Source organism: Nerophis ophidion, linkage group LG08 (assembly GCF_033978795.1).
Source record: "Nerophis ophidion isolate RoL-2023_Sa linkage group LG08, RoL_Noph_v1.0, whole genome shotgun sequence".
NCBI lineage: Eukaryota > Metazoa > Chordata > Actinopteri > Syngnathiformes > Syngnathidae > Nerophis > Nerophis ophidion.
In genome coordinates this window covers 28,664,583-28,689,311 of record NC_084618.1, presented here as the reverse complement: position 1 = coordinate 28,689,311, position 24,729 = coordinate 28,664,583, and the positions used below count along the sequence as shown (strand labels likewise).

The 24,729-nt window shown below is 39.6% G+C and overlaps 1 long non-coding RNA gene across 1 annotated transcript; it reads left to right on the top strand.

Annotated features, from left to right (window-relative positions):
• Nucleotides 1-19,811: 19,811 nt before the first annotated feature.
• On the top strand, nucleotides 19,812-24,659 carry LOC133557609 (uncharacterized). Its single transcript, XR_009807801.1, has 2 exons — nucleotides 19,812-19,894; nucleotides 24,050-24,659. It is a non-coding gene; the product is annotated as an uncharacterized LOC133557609 (long non-coding RNA).
• Nucleotides 24,660-24,729: the final 70 nt, after the last annotated feature.

Here is a 24,729-nt window from a genome sequence, read left to right as displayed (position 1 = left end):
ACATTCCAAAAGACAGTTGGGAGCATAATTCGCAAGTTTAAAGCTAAAGGTGAAAACACTACCTGGGCGTGGTAGAAAGAGGATGCTGTGTGCGTACAGTGGTGAAAAACCGCCGGGTAATAGCTGAGGAACTACAACAGGACATTGCAGAGGGGGGAACGCAGGTTTCGTCCCAGACAATAAGGCGCGCACTACGAGATGAAGGGCTCCATGCCAGAAATCCCAGGCGCACCCCACTTCAAGGCATTATGAATTCTATTTCCTACCAGGATAAATTAGCTGCAAATGTCATGAAGTCAGTGACAAAGCTCAGGCTTGGGAGACATTGGACCTTCCAACAGGACAACGATCCCAAGCATACTTTCAAATCAACATCAGAGTGGTTGCAGAAGAAGGGCTGGAAGACTCTGGAGTGTCTTTCACAGTCGCCAGACCTAAATCCTATAGAAAACCTATGTTGGGACTTGAAGAAGGCAGTTGCAGCACGCAAGCCCAAGAATATGAATGAACTGGAGGCCTTTGCCCAAGAGGAATGGGCTAAAACACCTGTAGATGGTTGCAAGAAGCTTGTGTCCGGTTATGTATCACGTTTGAAGGATGTAATTACTGCCAAAGGGTGTTCTACTAAGTACTAAAGATGCATGTAACTAGGGGGTTGAATCATTTTGTCAATGAGATATTAAGAAAAATGTCCTTTTTTGGTATTTTGTAAAATACAGTGTTACAATTTAAGTTGCATTCGTCTATTTGACACATCTTTATTTGATATGACTATAAACAAAATACGGAATAAATGTCCAATTTGCTAAAACACCAAAAGTGTGTGGGGGTTGAATAATTTTGATCACAACTGTAAAATGCAGGTGTCAAGGACAGACGCGGAAGGAGATTTTTACAATATATATCAGATTTTAGGTGTTTTTTGTTGTTGGTTTTTTTTACCATTTCCATTCACATTTCGCTGTTTGTTGCATTTTTGTTGTGTTTCACTTGATTGTAAAATATGTGGTTGGAGAGGGGGTGTGACGTTCATATGTTGTCATTATTCTGTGTTTGATCCTTCATAGTTGATATTGTAAATCTGCACATTCTTTATTTTCATGTACATTCCGGCGGTCTCATTCAGTAAAAAAAAAAAGTAAAATTGCATTCCGTTTTTAAGGCGGTCTGTCATAACGTTTTTAGTATTCGATCTGACATTATTGCAAGGTTTTGTATTAGTGTTCCTAAAAATAGATATACCGGCCACCAGAGACATTTTTTTTTCTCTAAATTTGGACACCGAGTCCAAATAATTGCCCAGGCCAGGTGTACATAAAAACTTTTCCCTATCGGTGTATTATGGATGCGGCAACAGCAGAAGTCCAACTGATTTGCGGGTGTGTCATTTGTTGTGGGTTCATGCAGTGTTGGTTTTGTTCTTTGAACAAGGTGATGTTCATGCATGGTTCATTTTGTGCACCAGTAGAAAAAAAATCGTACAACTTTGTCTTGAATTTGAGAAAAAAGCATTTTATTTTTTCACTTCAGAAGGGTTCGGTGAATGCGCATATGAAACTGGTGGGGTTAGGTACCTCCAACAAAATGGGGGTACACGAACCCCTGGGGGTACTTGAAGGTATGCCAAGGGGTACGTGAGATTTGTTCTAAAATATTCTAAAAATATCAAACATCCTTTATAAATATATTTATTGAATAATACTTCAACAAAATATGAATGTAAGTTCATAAACTGTGAAATGAAATGCAACAATGCAATATTCAGTGTTGACGGTTAGATTTTTTGTGGACATGTTCCATAAATATTGATGTTAAAGATTTCTTTTTCTGTGAAGAAATGTTCAGAATTAAGTTGATGAATCCAGATGGATCTCTATCACAATCCCCTAAGAGGGTGCTTTAAGTTGATGATTACTTCTATGTGTAGAAATCTTTATTTATAATTGAATCACATGTTTATTTTTCAACAAGTTTTTAGTTATTTTTATATCTTTTTTTCCAAATAGTTCAAGAAAGACCACTACGAATGAGCAATATTTTGCACTGTTATACAATATAATAAATCAGAAAATGATGACATAGTGCTGTATTTTACTTCTTTATCTCTTTTTTTCAACCAAAAATGCAGGGGTCGGCAACCCGCGGCTCTGGAGCCGCATGCCGCCCTAGTGGCTCTCTGGAGCTTTTTCAAAAATATATGAAAAATGGAAATGATGAAAGGGAAAAAAACATATTTTTGTTTTAATTTGGTTTCTGTAGGACAGGGGTAGGGAACCTATGGCTCGCGAGCCAGATGTGGCTCTTTTGATGACTGCATCTGGCTCTCAGATACATCTGAGCTGACATTGCTTAACACGATAAGTAATGAATGATTCCACTTGTAATCACAGTGTTAAAAATAACGTTCAATATATAAAACATTCTTATGCTTTTTTATGTTTAAGAAGTTGCGTTAATGGTAAGATGTTGTTTATTTATTATTGGTTAGTTTAGGGCTTGTCCTCCTGGGGGTTCTTCAGACCACCAAGCACTGACATGAGAGCCTATTTCAGGGTTACAATATTGTTTTATTTTTCAATAAGTCTCTCAGTTGCTCTCCAGCAATTGTATTTTCTCTTTCGTTCTCGCTCGCGCTCTAGCTCCAGCTCCAACCCTGTCTGTCCTCCTGGCTGATGCTTACAGTATAACAGAGCGACATGTGATTAGATACCAAGGCCCAGGTGGGCCATCTACACACCCCGCTTCGCTGCAGGCCCTCAGGCCACGACCCCTCCACAGTTAGGTTCATAATAACAATGTTAATACAAAGAATAAGAGACCTATTATACTCTAGAAATGTTGTTCTTACTTAAAAATGCACTTGTTTAGTTGTGTTCAGTGTTAAAAAAAAAAATTATATGGCTCTTACAGAAATACATTTTAAAATATTTGGATTCCTGGCTCTCTCAGCCAAAAAGGTTCCCGACCCCTGCTGTAGGAGGACAAAAGTGACACAAATCTCCCTAATTGGTATAAAGCACAATGTTTATATTAAACATTCTTTGAAGCATGTTTAATACAAATCAGTGATCACTGATTCGAGTATTTGGCGAGCGCCGTTTTGTCCTACTAATTTTGGCGGTCCTTGAACTCAGCGTGGCTTGTTTACATGTATAACTTTCTCCGACTTTCTAAGACGTGATTTATGCCACTTCTTTGTCCGTCTCATTTTGTCCACCAAACTTATAACATTGTGCGTGAATGCACAAAGGTGAGTTTTGTTGACGTTATTGACTTATGTGGAGTGTGCTAATCAGACATATTTGGTCACTGCATGACTGTGAGCTAATCGATGCTAACATGCTATTTAGGCTAGCTATATGTACATATTGCATTACTATGCCTCATTTTAGCTATATTTGAGCTAATTTTGTCTCCTTTAAGTCCTCTTAATTCCATTTATATCTCATGACATACTACCTGTATGTAATATGGCTTTTAATTTTTTGCGGCTCCAGACAGATTTGTTTTTGTATTTTTGGTCCAATATGGCTCTTTTAACATTTTGGGTTGCCGACCCTTGGATTAGGGGGTACTTGAATTTAAAAAGGTTGAGAACCACTGCTCAAGAACAGTGGTTCTCAACCTGTTTTCAGTGATGTACCCCCTGTGAAATTTTTTTTAAATTCAAGTACACCCTAATCAGAGGAAAGTATTTTTGGTTGGAAAAAAAGAGATAAAGAGGTCAAATACAGCATTATGTCATCAGTTTCTGATTTATTAAAATGTATCACAGAGCAAAATATTGCTCATTTGTAGTGGTCTTTCTTGATATATTTGGAAAAAAAGATATAAAAATAAGTAAAAACTTGTTGAAAAATATACAAGTGATTCACTTATAAATAAAGATTTCTACACATACAAGTAATCATCAACTTCAATCAATCAATCAATGTTTATTTATATAGCCCTAAATCACAAATGTCTCAAAGGACTGCACAAACCATTACGACTACAACATCCTCGGAAGAACCCACATACACTTAAAGTGTCCTCTTTGGGGATTTTAATAGAGATCCATCTGGATTCATGAACTTAATTCGAAAAATTTCTTCACAAAAAAATAAATCTTTAACATCAATATTTATGGAACATGTCCACAAACAATCTGGCTGTCAACACTGAATATTGCATTGTTGCATTTATTTTCACAGTTTATGAACTTACATTCATATTTTGTTGAAGTATTATTCAAAAAATACATTTATAAATGATTTTTGAATGGTTGCTATTTTTAGAATATTTTAAAAAAATCTCACGTACCCCTTGGCATACCTCAAGTACCCCCAGGGGTACGCGTACCCCCATTTGAGAACCACTGCTCTAGAGTGCAAGTAGGAAGGAAATTAACTACTCCCTCTAGCGGGTGTAGGCTGTCAATGCAAGCTGCATCCTCCAAAGGAGACTCTGGATTGACCCTACTTGGCAATCAAACACAAAATATTAGAGGGAATAAAAGAGTCACGGCGCTTTCAAGTGGTTTCCATGAGAAACAACAAAGCTGAGCCTCGAAAGCAGGGAGAATAGTCGAGGAAAATTAGTAGCTCCTAACGGGCGTCCTATATTTTTCTCCGAGCATATACAATAATTAGCTTTATATATGTTTCCCAGTCGTCCCCAGCTGTGTGCTGCCAGTGCCAAGAGTCCCCACAAGGACTCCTTCTGGTCCCGTACGAGGCCTCCTTAATGACAGACTTGTCTTCAGGATGGAGTCTATGAGTCCATAGCTCTCCTTCCAGGCGACCGGGCTCAAAGAAGATGAGTGTGCAGGTCCGACCATTCCAGTCCGGTCCGTGAGGCGGCATGCGTGCCGGACTAAACCCCCGTGAGGCTTCTTTTTTTTTTTTCTTTCTTCCTCCTCCCCGAGCGTCGTCATCAATGAGGTCTTTCTCCAAACCTCGTTAATATCATAGAAGGCGCGCTAACTCAACTTCCTGCACAAATCCAAACAGGCCCAGAAGAGACAGATGGACTTTTGAGAATTCGCCGTGAGAACAGCAGCGCTGTGTCGGCCCGGGGGGCCCCGGGCCCCACAAAGGCCGCGCACTGAGGCCCGTTTTACCGCCGCGTGCATCAAAAGGCGTCATTTAAGCGCAGATGAAAGCCTTTTTGACGCCTTCCTCGGCCTCCAGCCACCATGTTGACTTTCTCATCTGTTTACGAGAGCGCGCGTCCGCCGCCAGCGCCCAAAAGCGCCTTCTGTGCACGCCTGCCGTCATGAAGTCTACGTATGCTTTTGAGAACGGGACGACACGATATGGCCACTGAACTGGATCATGTGACCATGACAGGACTGTATTTCCATACTCTTTATGCTCATAAACGCTAATTAATCAAGGTGGGAATCTTTGGGCACCTCACGATTCCATTCAGAATCGATTCTCAATTCAACACAATCCTCATAATATAATATTAGGTATGCGTAAGATCCCCTTAGATCAGTGGTTCTTAACCTGGGTTCGATCAATTAATCAATCAATCAATCAATCAATCTTTATTTATATAGCCGTAAATCACAAATGTCTCAAAGGACTGTACAAACCACTACGACTACGACATCCTCGGAAGAACCCACATAAGGGCAAGGAGAACTCACACCCAGTGGGATGCCAGTGACAATGATGACTATGAGAACCTTGGAGAGGACCTCAAATGTGGGCAACCTCCTCTTCTAGGGGACCGAAAGCAATGGATGTCGAGCGGGTCTAACATGATACTGTGAAAGTTCAATCCATAGTGGCTCCAACACAGCCACAAGGGTTCAGTTCAAAGCGGATCCAAGACAGCAGCGAGAGTCCCGTCCACAGGAAACCATCCCAAGCGAAGTCGGATCAGCAGCGTAGAAATGTCCCCAACCGATACACAGGCGAGCGGTCCATCCTGGGTCTCGACTCTGGACAGCTAGTACTTCATCCATGGTCATCGGACCGGACCGCCTCCACAAGGGAGGGGGGGACAGAGGAGAAAAAGGAAAGAAGCGGCTGATCAACTGGTCTAAAAAGGAGGTCTATTTAAAGGCTAGAGTATACAAATGAGTTTTAAGGTGAGACTTAAATGTTTCTACTGAGGTAGCATCTCGAACTGTTACCGGGAGGGCATTCCAGAGTACTGGAGCCCGAACGGAAAACGCTCTATAGCCCGCAGACTTTTTTTGGGCTTTAGGAATCACTAATAAGCCGGTGTCCTTTGAACGCAGATTTCTTGCCGGGACATATGGTACAATTCAATCGGCAAGATAGGATGGCGCTAGACTGTGTAGTATTTTATACGTAAGTAGTAAAACCTTAAAGTCACATCTTAAGTGTACAGGAAGCCAGTGCAGGTGAGCCAGTACAGGCGTAATATGATCAAACTTTCTTGTTCTTGTCAAAAGTCTAGCAGCCGCATTTTGTACCAACTGTAATCCCTCCCGGTAACAGTTCGAGATGCCACCTCAGTAGAAGCATTTAAGTCTTACCTTAAAACTCATTTGTATACTCTAGCCTTTAAATAGACTCCCTTTTCAGACCAGTTGAGCTGCCATTTATTTTCTTTTTCTCCTATGTCCCACTCTCCCTTGTGGAGGGGGTCCGGTCCGATCCGGTGGCCATGTACTGCTTGCCTGTGTATCGGCTGGGGACATCTCTGTGCTGCTGATCCGTCTCCGCTTGGGATGGTTTCCTGCTGGCTCCGCTGAAAACGGGACTCTCGCTGCTGTGTTGGATGCGCTTTGGACTGGACTCTCGTGGCTGTGTTGGATCCATTATGGATTGAACTTTCACAGTATCATGTTGGACCCGCTCGACATCCATTGGTTTCGTCCTCTCCAAGGTTCTCATAGTCATCATTGTCACCGACGTCCCACTGGGTGTGAGTTTTCCTTGCCCTTATGTGGGCCTACCGAGGATGTCGTAGTGGTTTGTGTTATGGTTTGTGCAGCCCTTTGAGACACTGGTGATTTAGGGCTATATAAGTAAACATTGATTGATTGATTATCGTTTATTGCTAGACATGGAGAGACCTGAAAATAATACGCTACAGTAATTGAGACGAGACGTAACAAACGCATGGATAATCAACTCAGCGTCTTTAGTGGACAAAATGGAGCGAATTTTAGCGATATTACGGAGATGAAAGAAGGCCGTTTTAGTAACGCTTTTAATGTGTGACTCAAAGGAGAGAGTTGGGTCGAAGATAATACCCAGATTCTTTACCGAGTCACCTTGTTTAATTGTTTGGTTGTCAAATGTTAAAGTTGTATTATTAAATAGAGGTCGGTGTCTAGCAGGACCGATAATCAGCATTTCTGTTTTTTTGGGCGTTAAGTTGCAAAAAATTAGCGGACATCCATTGTTTGATTTCATTAAGACACACCTCCAGCTGACTACAGTCCGGCGTGTTGGTCAGCTTTAGGGGCATGTAGAGTTGGGTGTCATCAGCATAACATTGAAAGCTAACACCGTATTTGCGTATGATGTCACCCAGCGGCAGCATGTAGATGCTGAAGAGTGCAGGGCCAAGGACCGAACCCTGGGGAACTCCACATGTTACATTAACATAGTCCGAAGTCACACTGTTATGGGAGACACACTGCACCCTGTCAGTAAGATAAGAGTTAGACAAAGACAGGGCTAAGTCTGACATACGAATTCGTGTTTTGATACGCTCGAACCCTAGGGGTTCGGTGAGTCAGCCTCACGGGTTCGGCGGAGGTCAAAACACACCTGACTCATCGTGTAAATACAAACTTCTCCTTATCGGTGTATTACGGATACGGCAACAGCTGACTGATTTGCAGGTGTGTAACTTGTTGTGAGTTCATGCACTGTGTGGGTTTTGTTCTTTGAACAAGGTGATGTTCATGCATGGTTCAATTCGTGCACCAGTAAAAAAAACATGGTAACACTTAAGTATGGGGAACATATTCACCATTAATTAGTTGCTTATCAACATGCGAATTAGTAACATATTAGCTCTTGACTAGTCATTTAGTACTTATTAATGCCTTATTCGGCATTGGCCTTATTATAACCCTAACCCTCTAACCCTAGCTTACTGCGAGGTTTGTTCTCCCGGGATGCAAACGGACTATTCCGGACAAGGCTTGCAGGTAGGAACATATTTATTAACTCAATAAATCTGGCAGGGGATGAGGTAAACAAAAAAACTATGGCTTCGAACAAACACAAAACTATGGCAAGAAGTAAACAAGACTTACGTGGTCACGGCATGAATCGAGCAACATGAACTAAGGCAGTGGTTCTCAAATGGGGGTACGCGTACCCCTGGGGGTACTTAAAGGTATGCCAAGGGGTACGTGAGATTTTTTTTTAAATATTCTCAAAATAGCAACAATTCAGCTTTATAAATATATTGGAAAAAATTGAGTATAAGTTCATAAACTGAGAAAAGAAATGCAACAATGCAATATTCATTTTTGTGGACATGTTCCATAAGTATTGATGTTAAAGAGTTCTTTTTTTGTGGAGAAATGTTTAGAATTAAGTTTATGAATCCGGATGGATCTCTATTAAATCCCCAAAGAGGGCACTTTAAGTTGATTACTTCTATGAGTAGAAATCTTTATTTAAAATTGAATCACTTGTATTTTTTCTCAACAAGTCTTTAGTTATTTTTACACATTTTTCCCCAATAGTTCAAGAAAGACAACTACAAATGAGCAATATTTTGCACTGTTATACAATTTAATAAATCAGAAACTGATGACATAGTGCTGTATTTTACTTCTCAATCTTTTTTTTTTCAACCAAAAATTATTTGCTCTGATTAGGGGGTACTTGGATTAAAAAAATGTTTACAGGGTGTACATCACTGAAAAAAGGTCGAGAACCACTGAACTAAGGTATCGCATGAAAACAAGCAATGACGCCAGGCCGACTGACTGGCAAAGACAGGCTTAAATAAGGGTCTTGATTAGAAACAGGTGCGCGGTCCGAACACCAGAGGAAAGTGAAAATCATAAGTCGGCATGGTAACAAAAAACAAGGGAGCGCAAACAGGAACTAAAAGGGTCCAAAAACTAACAAAAAAAAAACAAAAATATAATTCACACCACAGGTCATGACAGAATTAAGTCTTTGTTACCTAGAATATGTTCCCTATACTAATGTGTTACCAAAAACATAACTTTGTCTTGAATTTGAAAAAAAAAAAAAAAATTTTCAACTAAAAAAGGGTTCGGTGAATGCACATAAGAAACTGGTGGGGTTCGGTACCTCCAACAAGGTTAAGAACCACTGCCTTAGATGCTTATGGACGACTTAAACACAGTCTTGGCCTAAAGAACAGAGTCAGGACCAAACAGTTTTATGCTCATAAGATCTGGAATAGTCATTCCGAAGGTGCGTTCAAATCCACTTGTATATAATTGTGCATATAACTAAAGAACAATTTTTAGGTACAGTATTTGATTGGTTTTAATTGAAATAATTGTTCCTTCTATTAATTTCCTGTAAAGCACTGTGGACTGCCTTGACTACAAATTTTGCTCTCTATATACATTTGCTTTGCCTTGCCTTAAATTGTTTTTTTTTAACATTTTATTTACAACAAACCCGGAATGTCAATAAAGCTAACAAAAAATAGAGCAACTCCAACCAATCCCAACTTGACAAATACAATGAAAACCAAAAATGTTGAAAAAGCAACAGAATCACCAGTAATAACCATATCAATAACATTGATTCTAAAGAAAAAAAAAAGAGAAAAACAAATTCAACAAAACAAAATATTTTCCCCATCAATTCTCAAAAAATATGAATCCATTTAGAAAAGGAATACATTTTAAAAAATGAGATTTGGATATGAAACTCTTTAGAGCACGCCTTACATATTAAAGGGGAACATTATCACAATTTCAGAAGGGTTCAAACCAATAAAAATCAGTTCCCAGTGGCTTATTTTATTTTTCGAAGTTTTTTTCAAAATTTAACCCATCACACAATGTCCCGAAAAACTGCTTCAAAGTGCCTGATTTTCACCATCACGCTATGTAACGTCACTGCGTGATGCCAATACAAGCAAACATGGTGGATAGAACGGAAAGATGTAGCAACATTAGCTCGGATTCAGACTCGGATTTCAGCGGCTTAAGCGATTCAACAGATTCCGCATGTATTGAAACAGATGGTTGGAGTGTGGAGGCAGGTAGCGAAAACGAAATTGACGAAGAAACTGAAGCGACAGACAACGGCAACGAGGACGAATTCGGCGATCGCCTTCTAACCAACGATTGCATCTTTTGACAACTGGTGCAACTTGAATCCGTCGATTGGTATGTGTTTGTTTGGCATTAAATGTGCGTGGAGGGAAAGGCTGAATGCAAATATAGCTACAAATGAGGCATAATGATGCAATATGTAAATACAGCTAGCCTAAATAGCATGTTAGCATCGATTAGCATTCCTTGACCATTGATATGTCTGATTAGCACACTCCACGTATGTCAACTTGAATCTGTCCCTGATTGTGTTGTTACACCCTCCGACAACACACCGACGAGCCATGATGGAAAACAGTCGAAAAAACGGGAAATAACAGAGCTGATTTGACTTGTGTGTGTAATGTGTTTGAGAAAATGGTGGATTGCTTCCTGTTGTGACGTTACGGGTGAAAGGTCATTGCTCCGACAGCGAACAATTGAAAGGCATTTCAATCGCCAAATTCACCCTTTTAGAGTTCGGAAATCGGTTAAAAAAAAACATATGGTCTTTTTTTGTGCAACATCAAGGTATATATTGATGCTTACATAGGTCTGGTGATAATGTTCCCCTTTAACATGAAAGAGTTTCTTTTTTTAACACAACAATAAAAAAAGGAAAACCAAAAATTAATAACAGCAACCGTATCAATTATAACAACAATGATAATAATATCAACAATAATAATTATGGTTTGATTTTAATCCAGAATGTATTCTTAAAAAGAAAAAATATGTATATTGATTTAAAAAAAATTGTGATTTGGATGTGAATAACTTTTTTTAACATCCCGTCTAATTAATGCTTTTTTTATGTATCTTTATTTAAAATACAATACTAAAAAAAGAAAAACCCGTTCATCCATCCATCTTCTTCCGCTTATCCGAGGTCGGGTCGCGGGGGCCGCAGCCTAAGCAGAGAAGCCCAGACTTCCCTCTCCCCAGTCACTTCGTCCAGCTCCTCCCGTAGAGGATCCAAAAGGCGTTCCCAGGCCAGCCGGGAGACATAGTCTTCCCAACGTGTCCCACCAGTCGAATGTGCACGAAACACTTCTCTCGAGAGGCGTTCAGGTAGCATTCTGACCACCTCATCTGGCTCCTCTCCTTGTGGAGGAGCAGCGGCTTTACTCCGTGCTCCTCCTGGATGACAGAGCTAATCACCCTATCGCTAAGGGAAAGACCCGCCAGCCTGCGGAGGAAACTCATTTCCGCCGCTTGTACCCGTGATCTTGTCCTTTCCGTCATAACCTAAAGCCCCCGACAATAGGTGAGGATGGGAACGTAAATCGACTGGTGAATCGAGAGCTTTGCCTCCCGGCTCAGCTCCTTCTTCACCTTAACGGATCGATACAGCGTTCGCATCACGATCCACTCTTCCCTCACTCGTGAACTAGACTCCAAGGTACTTGAACTCCTCCACTGGGGGCAAGATATCCTCCCCAACCCGGAGATGGCACTCCACCCTTTTCCTGGCGAGAACCATGGACTAGGACTTGGATGTTCTGATTCTCATCCCAGTCGCTTCACACTTGGCTGCGAACCGATACAGTGAGAGCTGAAGATCCTGGCCAGATGAAGCCATCAGGACCACATTATCTGCAAAAAGCAGAGACCTAATCCTGCAGCCACCAAACCGGAACCCCTCAACGACTTGACTGCGCCTAGAAATTCTGTCCATAAAAGTTATGAACAGAATCGGTGACAAAGGACCGCCTTGGCGGAGTCCAACCCTCACTGGAAACAGGTCTGACTTACTGCCGGGTATGCGGACCGAGCTCTGAATAAAAGCAACAATATCAATGATAATAATAATATCGATAATATTAATAGTTCTTTAATTTTTTTGATCCAAAAAGCGATTATTTTTAAAACAAAATTAAAATGTACATTAATTCTCAAAATTTGTGATTTGGATGTGAATCAATTTTTTTGAATCGGGGATCTACTAAATGAAATTAGGTGGCAGACTTAACACTTAGCCTATATAACTCATTTAGATAGCATTAATGGCATTGTTAAAACAAACATTACAACTTACCTTGCTAGGTGTTAGTTGTAGCATTTTAGCAATTAGGATTTAGCAACGATCTATTATTAAACAGTGCCCAAAAGCTAAGGATCAACGTGTTGTACTTTTAAATATTAATAAACTTTGAAACTGCAAAATAAAGTTTCGATGTTGATTTTTTTTAAAAATGTGTGAAAAATGAAAATAAAAAAATAAATACAATTTAGTTTGACTATAATGTGTCGTGATGCCACGCCCCCTATGCTAAACCCAGGTTTAGGCCAAGTCTAAAAATAACACCGTTTGATTCAGATAAAGAAAGATTTAAAACTGATAGCAAAATATAAAACTGTAAAAAATACTGGGGACATTTTCCAATGATTTATTTTACTGATAAATGTAAGGACGTTTGCTTTGAATTTGTCAGGCTTGGACTTGGTCTTGGGTTGTTTTCCCGAGGTGCGAAGCGAATGGAGTGGAAACGGCGTGAAGGTAGGTACATATTTAATTTATTTACTCATAAACTAAAAACAGGAACAAAAAAAAAGCGTTCACAATGGAGGTACAAAATTTGGGCTATAAAACAAAAGACTAGCACAAAGGCTATAAACTATAAACATGAAACAAAACACTTGTGCTATGGCATAAATGACAAAAACGTACGTGGACAAAATGAACAGCATATGAATGAAACAGATAATCGAGGTCGTGAAGGAGGTGATGTTGCCAGACCAACTACATGGTAACTGTGGCTTAAATAATGAACATGATAAGTGAAAACAGGTGTGAGACAAGACAGGTGAACTGATCGGTCGTCATGGTAACAAAACAGGGAGTGAAAAAAAAGGAACTTAGAGTCCAAAGGTCAAAATCACCTGGTATTCCTAAGAAGTCTCCCATCCAAGTACTAACCAGGCCAGACACTGCTTAGCTTTGAGAACAGATGAGATTGGGGATGCTAAGGGTAGTATGGTCATACAAAACTCATGATCAGACATGACAGATGAAAACTAAATCAGTTGGCATGGTACCAAGACAAACAAGGAAATGCAAAACAGAACTAAATGTCCAAAAAAACAAAACATAGCATGACCAAAACTAAAGATGAACCATAGGCGTGACAGAATTCAGGGTGTCAGAGCTTTAGAAGCCATTTTAAAGTTCATTGTATTTGATATTTTTGTGACAACTACAACTGAAAAATGGTAATTGTGGATCATTTATTTGTTGGTGTAGTTAGTCTTGAACCCGAGTTGCAGAGACGGCAGGCGAGGTGCAGGTCTGCAACACCCTTTACTTAAGTAAAACACAGGAAGTACGAACGAAATTAGAAGTGCACAAAAAGAAATGCTAACAATAACCCCTTTAAAACAAGAACAAAAAGTTTGTCACAACCACAAAAGACAAGAGAAGAAGAAGAAGAGCGGAACCATTTCCAGAAGCTAAAATGGGATCAGTGAAGATTCTCTAAAGGCAACATCAAACTTTGCCCTGAAACATGCTAAAAGCTGCACGCACACAAGGAAGTATTAATACAACAAAGGAGATCATCATCAAGAAAGACTACAGTCCAAGATCTGTAAGAAATAACCAAACTGTGGTCATCATCAAAGGTTTGGAAACATAAAAAGGCTCTGAGTCACATTTAAACATCGCTATTTCTTTATACAAGTGTAAAAAAAATATTAGGTTATAAGAACAATACAGCCCGGCGATAAGGTGGCGACTTGTCCAGGGTGTACCCCGCCTACCGCCCGAATGCAGCTGAGATAGGCTCCAGCGACCCCAAAAGGGACAAGAGGTAGAAAATGGATGGATGGAAATATAATGCAAAAACAAAATACTAATAGATTGAGGAGGTACTCACACCTTGTTGGCTCGTGGGAGCGCGCTGATCCCTTCCCAAATATGGCCTACTTCCTCTCTTTTTTTGGCGTAGAACAGGGGTCACCAACCTTTTAGAAACCAAGAGCTACTTCTTGGGTACCGATTAATGCGAAGGGCTACCAGTTTGATACACACTTAAATAAATCGCCAGAAATAGCCAATTTGCTCAATTTACCTTTAACTCTATGTTATTATTAATAATTAATGATATTTATCTTTGTGGAAACACTGATCATCTTAATGATTTCTCACAATAAACATATATAGACAAAGATAAATATACAAAAAGAAAGGGTGTTTCTGTCAGTCATTCCGTCGTACATTTTTTTTCCTTCTACGGAAGGTTTTTTGTAGAGAATAAATGATGAAAGAAACACTTAATTGAACAGTTTAAAAGAGGAGAAAACACGAAAAAAATGAAAATTAAAATTTGAAACATAGTCTATCTTCAATTTCAACTCTTTAAAATTCAAAATTCAACCGAAAAAAACAGGAGAAAAACTAGCTAATTCGAACTTTTTTGAGGAAATTAAAAATATAATGCATGGAACATCATTAGTAATTTTTCCTGATTAAGATTAATTTTACAATTTTGATGACATGTTTTAAATAGGTTAAAATCCAATTTGCACTTTGTTAGAATATATAACAAATTGGACCAAGCTATATTTCTAACAAAGACAATTCATTATTTCTTCTAGATTTTCTGGAACAAAATTTTTAAAAGAAATTCAAAAGACTTTGAAATAAGATTTAAATTTGATTCTACAGATGTTCTCGAATAGCCAGAATATTTTTATTTTTATTTTAAACATAATAAGTTTGAAGAAATATTTCACAAATATTTTTCGTCGAAAAAACAGAAACTAAAATGAGGAATTTAATTAAAATGTATTTATTATTCTTTACAACAAAAAAATTTAATTTACTTGAACATTGATTTAAATTGTCAGGAAAGAGGAGGAAGAAATGTAAAATGTAAAAAGGTATATGTGTTTAAAAATCTTAAAATCATTTCTAAGGTTGTATTTTTTCTCTAAAATTGTCTTTCTGAATGTTATAAGAAGCAAAGTAAAACATTAATGATTTCATTTAAACAAGTGAAGACCAAGTCTTTAAAATATTTTCTTGGATTTTCAAATTCTAGTTGAGTTTTAGTCATTGTCACCGACGTCCCACTGGGGCGAGTTTTTCCTTGCCCTTATGTGGGCTCTGTACTGCGGATGTTGTTGTGGCTTGTGCAGCTCTTTGAGACACCTGTGATTTAGGGCTATATAGATAAACATTGATTGATTGATTGATTGATTGACAGTGAGCGAACTCGTCCGAAAGATGGCGCCCCGACACAAACAATAACACACCTTTTCAGTGTCACCGTCCATGTAATATAACAAACTATTTGTGGAATTCAAAACATTTTGGCCGTTAGCGAAGAAGAATTGATAAATTATCCTCACCGTTTTATGGACGGCAGGTTTCAAAGCATAAGAAAAAAATAGCGGCTTGTAGTCCGGAAAATACGGTAACTCTTGGATACCTTAGAACAGGGGTCGGCAACCCGCGGCTCCGGAGCCGCATGCGGCTCTTTGACCACTCTGATGTGGCTCAGCCGCATACTTGCCGACCGCCCGGAGAAGTCCGATAGATTTCCAATTTTAATGTCTCTATCAGAAATCTCCTGGGTAAACATTTTTCGATTTTCACCCGGACATCAACTTTGACGGCGTGCCGTGATGACAATGCCTCTAACACCCTTTCTACATGTCATCGCGCCAGGATTTTCACCCTGCTATCTGCGTGCCGGCCATCCGGTCACATTTTGGATGCGACCTCTATCTGAATGCATACGCCACTGCAAGGCATACTTGTTCAACAGCCTTACAGGTCACACTGAGGGTTGTGATATAAACAACTTTAACACTCTTACAAATATGCTCCACATTGTAAACCCACACCAAACAAGAATGACAAACACATTTCAGGAGAACATCCGCACTATAACACAACATAAACACGACAGAACAAATACCCAGAATCCCATGTATCCTGCCTCTTCCTGGCTTCTCAACCGACGCACGGAGGGGTGGGGGGTTGGGTTGGTGGTAGCTGGGTGTATAATGGAGCCCGGAGGAGTCAGGATACATGGGATTCTGGGTATTTGTTCTGTCGTGTTTATGTTGTGTTATAGTGCGGATGTTCTCCTGAAATGTGTTTGTCATTCTTGTTTTGTGTGGGTTCACAGTGTGGCGCATGTTAGTAATAGTGCTAAAGATGTTTAAACGGCCACCCTCAGTGCAACCTATATTGCTGTTGAATAAGGATGCCTTGCAGTCTCTTACGTGTGTCTGCAATAGCCTCGTCAAACAATTCTTTGGACTGGCAAGCTATTTGTACAAGCTGTAGAGGGCGGTAGTGCCATCATTGTACGCCCTTATTATTGTTCATTGGGTGAACACCAGCGTACATTCGAGAGAATAGTTACTCTGAAATTCGGGGGTCTCCCGGGAAAATTGGGACAGTTGGCAGGTGTGACGCTGTCAAGCGGCATTCATATAAAACTTGCGGGCTGCGTGTCTCAGACCCCTGGTTTAAAGCAATAAAAAACTCTGTACGCAGTATTATTTCATTATAAATTTCAAAAGAGTTATGTGGCTCCTATTGTTTTCTTTACTTTGTGAAACGGGTCAAAATGGCTCTTGAATGGTAAAGGTTGCAGACCCCTGTCTTAGAACAATGATTCTCAACCTTGGGTACCTACATCTCGTGGTACGCGAAAGACTGACTTCATGACATATTCAAACACGGTGTTACCATTCAACCTGTGTGTAATGTTACAGAGGCCCAAAATAGTAAATGTGATAGTTAAATAAAACATCTGCCTTGTTTTTTAATGAATACTTAGGCCTACGAAGCTACTGTATTTTCATGTTGGTCATTATGGAGAGCCAAGTGTTTTCCGGGGTGGTACGTGGTGAAAATAGTTAGAGAACCACTGTCTTAGAATATATTTAACAATCATGAGAATATCGTCTTTAAAGTGAGTCAGCCCCTTGGACAGCGTCGTAAATCTGGGAGCAGACCCTCGTCGCGCGTCCTCCGTCGCCGTTGTCTGTCAGACTTCAACCACACCAGCCACTTTTGGGTTTGATATAAATATTTTGTGTATGTTTAGAGGCCATGACCGATGGCGTAGCCATGGCCTCGGGGGACGTATGGGGGCAGGGAGCCTGTAATGAGAAGTGTTGTGGTGTTGTGTCGGGGGGTGTGTTTTAATGGCGGCACCCAGTTTTATAATGACTGTTATTACCAATCTTAACACACGCACTCACACTTCAATCTTAACACACGCACTCACACTTCAATGCTATATTTCAATTCTCACCCACTGCTAAACATCTTGTCCTTGGAAGACACAAGCTCGTTTTATTTGTTCCCGGGTCAAACTGTTGCCCGTATAAAACCATTATTACGTTTTAAGTCACACTTGATGTCGTTCAAGTGTAAAAAAAGTCAAGTTAACCACTGTCTAAGAAGGTCAGTGGTTCTTAACCTGGGTTTGATCGAACCCAAGGGTTTCGCTCAGTCGGCCTTGTTGCGATCCGTGACTCGGATCTTCACATATTATTGTTTATTTTTCCATCTTTGTTCTCATTCTCCGTTTGATCCGTTTATTTCCCGTTTAGTCCATCACCATGGTTATTTATTAGTTTCAACTGCTACTCCCGGTTCCTGCACACCTGTTCTCTGTTAATCACCTTCCCTTTATAAGCCTTCCTCTTTTCATTCTCCTGCCTGGGACTCTAGTTTGTTTTCACACAACGGTACGTCTGCTTTGCACCTTTGCTTACATGCAATTCCTGTATTATTCTCGCGAGATCTCACACTGCGCAATTTTATTCATTCTTAGCTCTCATGCTAAATGTTTTGTTTTCCCCATTGTGTGCCTATGTACCAGTTTAGTTTACTATTTGTTTATCCTAGCTTTCATGCTAGCGTCTTTTGTTTGCCTTTTCTTAGCTCCAGTATTTTTGTAATCTAGCACCTTTTGTTATTCAAATGAATAGTTAAACATTTCCTTTGCTGTGTTGTATTTCGACGCATCCTCGAGGGAATCGAACCCGGCACCACGATGCCGAACAGACGTAACAGGCCTCAGGGGTTCGACGGAGCCTCCGTCCAAACCTGAATAAATAACAAGTTCAATGTTTTATTATTATAATCAAATGACAGCAATCATTTCCATGAGATTATTTTCTAATATAAGTGTTTTGGCACACTTACTATGACAAAAAAACAACATTGTTTTTCATGAGCTCTGTACAAGGTGGGGTTGGAAAAAATTTGTACCCCTTTCAGATATCGCATTTAGGTCCCACTAAAACATTCACATGTTGCACAATGAGATGTAAACATGGGATCATGTGTACATTCCTGTAACTTTCTGTTTGTAAGATATATATTTATTAGTATTTATTTAATATAGTAACATCATTAAATTAAGAAAAAAACATTTTATTTTTCACTAAAGAAGGGTTCGGTGAATGCGCATATGAAACTGGCGGGGTTCGGTACCTCCAACATGGTTAAGAACCACTGAAGTAGGTACTGTAGGGGGCGCATACATGAAGGTATTTGCTGAGCAACAGTGACATCTTGTGGCCTTTTGTCGGTATTGCCAGAAAAAAAATTGTGTGTGATTCAAAACTGATGAATGCTTGATTCGTTCCACTTTAGAGATCACATAATTCAACACTCAGCTTTAATAACTAATAAAACACAGCAAAGAACATTTATTTTTTTCCTTTTATTGCTCTTGGGATCCCTCTGTAGTACAGAAGTGTAATTTATGACGAATAGGCACGTAAAGTTTAAGCGTGTGGCAAAGTTAGCACAAGTTAGTATAGTCTTTCTCAAATAAAGTGGCAGGAGCCCCTGCCATGCTCATTGTAGCAATTAACTCTGACTTCCTCTTTTGAATCTATATAAAACATAGCACAATTTGTTTTATTTATTTTTGAATTTTAAATTAGTGTTTTATATGCAGGAGGCCCGGGTTAGTTTTTGCCTCATCCTTCACTTAAAGGCTGAGTAAAGAATGCGTAAAGAATGGTGTCTCCTCATGTGAAAAACCGATAATTCCGAACGAGAAAGAGATGATAGAGTATTATCTGCTCACAGATGCCGCCTGGCGGTTGTTCGAGCAGACTGAAATTAGCCCCTAGATAAATTGACCAACCCCTGTTCCCTTGGCTAAATGCTTCAGGAATGAGACAAAAACTCATCCAGATTAACTGTATATTAATTCATTTAAATTAATACTTTTTTTAAATGTTTTTAGACATATTTACTAGGACAATTCTGGGAAATCCCTTATCTTTCTATTGTGTTGCTAGTGTTTTAGTGAGTTTAACAGTACCTGATAGTCGGAAGTGTACGTCCACAGCCGGGTGTTGTCGACGGCAGCTGCACTCCAAAAAATTATTCAAGCCCCCCTTAGATGTGACACATTTAAGTATTGTTGAATTTATTCAAAAATATCTAGTTTTAAAATATACACATATATATTTAGTCAGTGAAGCATAACATTTTTCATAATTGATCCAATGGGATTGATTTGATGTTGATCAACGCAAAATAAATGAGTTCAGAACTCGGAGCATGCGCATATCATCTTCGTGGGCATTACTCATTAGGATAACGTCTTCTGGCGGGAGTGCACCGCATCAGCAAAAACCGGGAAGCAGGTTGGAGCTCGGTCTTTGGTAAGTATTCTTTTTTTTATTTATATAAAGCTGTAGTACTGTAGACTGTACCGCTGGTGTATTCAGTGCTTTACACCACATTTGGTGAATTGTTTATGGGGGTGAACTTTACTTTTAAAGTCCGACTTTGCATGCTAGCTTGGTAACTTCCAGAATGGGCACTATTTTCATAGTCCACACATGAACACGGCAGTCGGAAAACTGCAAGATGGTTGTGAGGTGAAGGAACTTTCCCTCACTATTACATAAGTCAGGAGCAGCGTGAGGATGGAAGATTATTGACGCGACAGTCGGACATAGATGCATGCAATGTCTGCCCGTGTAGTTTGACTTTGTTCAATGTGTGTGTTTCCACCGGCTCCACTGCGCTGCTTGTCAGCTCCGGCTTGTGACGTCTCTGTGGCATTGCGGTGACGAGTTGTTCTCTCGTGGGTGCAGCGGAAGATGGAACACAGCGTGAGGGTAGGGATAAGAATTCATTTATATAATAAAACAAACTAAGAACAAAAACACTTACACAAAGGCACTAACCAAAAAAACAACAGAACTAGCTTGGGAGCTAAAAAGAACAAAGGGCGCTAGCGTGGAAGCTAGGGACATAAACAAACAAAATAACATATAAGCTAACAAGTATACAAAAATAGATTCACCACAATGTTGGAAGAGCGGAGTCAAGTGTTGCGTGTAGCAAGCAAGAGTCCAAGACTGAATGTCAAACAGAGGCGGGCATATATAGGGAGATAAATAATCAAGGGCAGGTGCACTGATCAAAGCAGAGACAGGTGACACTAAATGGGTAACTATGACAACGGAAAACAAAACCAGGAAGTGCCACAAAGAACTGAAGAAGACAAATACTAGACAGAATGTGATAAACAGAATCAAAACCAGAATATGCCATGATCCAAGACGTGGATCATGACACGGCTGTCCGGAAACTGCCTGCATGTGTGTTTAAATATGTGTTTATAAATATTATATAGTGTTTTATACCTCATACAGAGTATTATCCCGCGCTATCGCGGGTGAATCTTTTTTGTTATCGCGAGAATTCATTTGTCTCGGCACACCAGCAGACCGGCTGTGCTCTCGTTGATGCGGAGGGAGACCGCTGCCGGTGGTGGAAGTGGTCTTGATGGACAGGAGCCTTGACGGACAGGAGCAGACACACAACACACACGGATCTGGTTGAAGTTCAGGCACCAGATCCGGTTGATGTTGTGATTTCCCTGTTTTGTTGAACTCCATCATCTCCACCGGTCTCTGCCTCTTACACCCTCTCTCCTTCAGTAAAGCTGTCGATTAAGCAGTAAATGTAGAGTTTAGGTTACAGATGGTCAGTGAGTTAAGGCTGCAGCTAACGATTATTTTTCTATCGATTAATCTATACATATATTTTTTTAATTAATCGATTAATCTATAGATTAATTATTATTCTACAATAGTATAAGCATTTCAAAAGTAAAAGTATTGCTTATTTTGCTTTAAAATGTGCAAAAATAAAGATAAACATCCAATACAAAAAAGTGCCCCCCCCAAAAAAAATCTAACAGTGTAAACATTTCAACAAAAGTAAAAGTATTGCTTGTTTTGCTTTAAAATGTGAACAAATAAAGATAAACATCCAGCACAAAAAAGTGCCAATCTAAATATTCTGGAGCACTGTAAACATTAAGTATTGCTTTTAAAATGTGCAAAATAAACATCCAGTCCAACACAGTACACAATAAACAAATTCCACTCATTCCAGTGAGTGACTAACAGTGTCAGGACTTTGACTTGGATTTGTTTTGCTTCTTCGACGCAGAGGGAATTTGGGACGAGCCAGGTGTGAATTAGGGTACATGTTTAATTTGTTTAAACACTATAATACTAAAAAAACCAAGAAAACAAAGGGCACGCTCAATGGCGGATCAAAACAGGGCTATGAAACAAAGGACTAGAACTGGGGCTATAACTATAAACATGAAACCAAAACATTTGCTCAATGGCATGAATAATAATGAACTATAAACAAAAACAGCACGATGGCATGGCTATGAACAACTAAAACAAAACACTTACTGTGACCAAAAACAAGGGGCATGAATAGCAAGGTGCGTGGCAGGTGATTGAGGGCATGAAGGATGTGCAGCATAGGTAGGTAGGTAGGTAGGCAAATAAAGTTCCCAGGCCGGGGAACAGAAAAAAAAATTACTTAAATAGTGACCATGATGATGATAAGAAACAGGTGTGAGGCTGGGGACAGGGGCGTGACTTGGAGACCAGGTGGAAACTAATGAGTATCTATGGAAATAAACAAAACCAGGAAGTGCAAAACGGGAAACGAGAGTCCAAAAACAAAACATAAACATGATCAAACATAAACCTGATTAACAGGCATGACAAACAGTTGTAATGAAGAAAGGTTAGCATGTCTACATGCTCTGGGGTAAGGCTGGTTCTTTTCTTGTTTACTATATTCCCAGCAGCTGAAAATAGGCGCTAGGAAGGGGTCGATGTGGCTGGAACTGAGAGGTAAGACCGAGAGCAAGCATTGCCAGATTTGGAAACCTTGCCCGATGTTCTTTCCACCATTTAATGGTTTTTCATCCTTGGAAATGGGGGATTCTCCAAAATAAGACACTAACTTGTTTCTGACCATTTCAGCATCATTACTGTCATTGTTGTCTTCCTCATTGTTTCTGAGTTCATCTGAATCTGAGCCAAGAAGTGTGTCTAGTAACTAACTACACACATGATCTTGTTCACTTGGTTTAATAACACAACAATGATGGTATGATTCAAGTGAAAGTGAATTGTTCCTTTGTACATAGTATATGTGACTGTTAATGTTGTAAAAGGTATTTGCACAACTAATTACCGTCAGCGTTAAAGAGGAGCACGTCTTTGTAAACACTGAACAGGCACGCCAAACGCGCCTCTCAGAGCAAAACGGTGCTTTAGTTTATGAATTTACCACGCAGATACAAATGACACATTCGAGGTTTTGTGTAATGATGACAACGTACACTCACGCGGACGATTGACTTGTTGATGGTAATGGCAAATGTTCCTTCATAGCTCGACACAGTGTGCATACAACAACATTATTAGGCCGTTTATTGAAATACTCCCACACTTTTGATGACTTTCGGCGTGCTTTTTTTCCCCTTGCTTGCACCGCTCGCACCGTCTGCTTTGCGCTCCGCCGTGACGGTAGTGTGACGTAAATATACGACGCGTCGAGGCACAAAAGCGGCGTCGGCGTATTTACGTCATCGATGACGTCGACGCGTCGTTTCAGCCTTACAGTGAGTACATACAGGAAGGTTAATATTATTCCTGTGTGTTTTTATATTCTAATAAAATGGCCAAATTTGAAATAATTTCATGTCTTTAACTTAATTATTAAAACTTATTTGTTTGTCAAATAATTGGTAGTCTATTCTAAATGTTCAAATGTTATCTTGTTTTATTGGTCAGAGCTTTTATTCAAATTCAACTTGTCTGCATTTCTGGGTATTCTGGTACTTGCACTCACAACTCAATATGTTATCATCTTTTGCAGATTGATCATTTTTTCAAGCTTGGTGTGGCAGTCTCTATCACCAGACCTATGTAAGCATCAATATATACCTTGATGGTGCAGAAAAAAGACCATATATTTTTTTAACTGATTTCCGAACTCTAAATGAGTGAATTTTGGCGAATTAAACGCCTTTCTGTTTATCGCGCTGGAGGCAATGACGTCAGAATGTGACGTCGCCGAGGTAATACAGCCGCCATTTTCATTTTCAACACATTACAAACACCGGGTCTCAGCTCTGTTATTTTCCGTTTTTTTTACTATTTTTTGGAACTTTGGAGACATCATGCCTCGTCGGTGTGTTGTCGGAGGGTGTAACAACACTAACAGGGAGGGATTAAAGTTGCACCACTGGCCCGAAGATGCGAAAGTGTCTGCCGCCAGACCTCCATTGAATGTGCCAAAGTGTCTCCACATTTTACAGGCCAATTTCAAACATTATATTATTATTATTATTATTTTATATATATGGTTAACTTTCCAATCACGTTTAACTCGTGATACATAAATGATTGATTTGACACGCAATGAGGACTTGTTCAGCATTTTACCTAACACAAGTGTTCTGTTTTTGTGTCGTGGTTCAGGCCTCCGCCACTGAGGATGCAGAAAGGGTCACCGCCCTCACAGTCATGGGGATAAACATCATCCATGGAGATGGCGATAGGCAGCCAGAGGATGTTGGAATTGTTATCGAAGGCATCAAAGTCCTAAGCAACGTGGACACCGTCATCATGGGGATAATAATGATGTTTGGGGCTCATTTATGCCCTTGATTTAAGCGTTCCAGACAACCTCAAGTACACATTTGAGTTTTTCCAGAAGATCCTAATGAACCTGGCTGGTCACAAACTGAACACAAAGATACAGAAGCTGAAAATCAAGTTGTTTACATGAGAGGTGAACACTTCTTGACAAAGTTCAACATCGGCTCTTTATTTTTGGGTGTATTTTTTTGCCTTCATTTTCACCCCATTTGAAGACAATCTATGACCTACAACATTTTGAACTTTAGAAATGGACCTAACTTTACCTCCCCATTGTATCTCTGAGTGTGACTAATTGAATCACTTGTTTTTTTTCCACCAAATTATTTTTATATCTTTTTTTTTCTCCAAATAGTTCACGAAATACCACTACAAATGAGCAATATTTTGCACTGTTATACAATTTAATAAATCAGAAACTGATGACATAGTGCTGTATTTTACTTCTTTATCTCTTTTTTTCAACCAAAAATGCTTTGCTTTGATTAGGGGGGTACTTA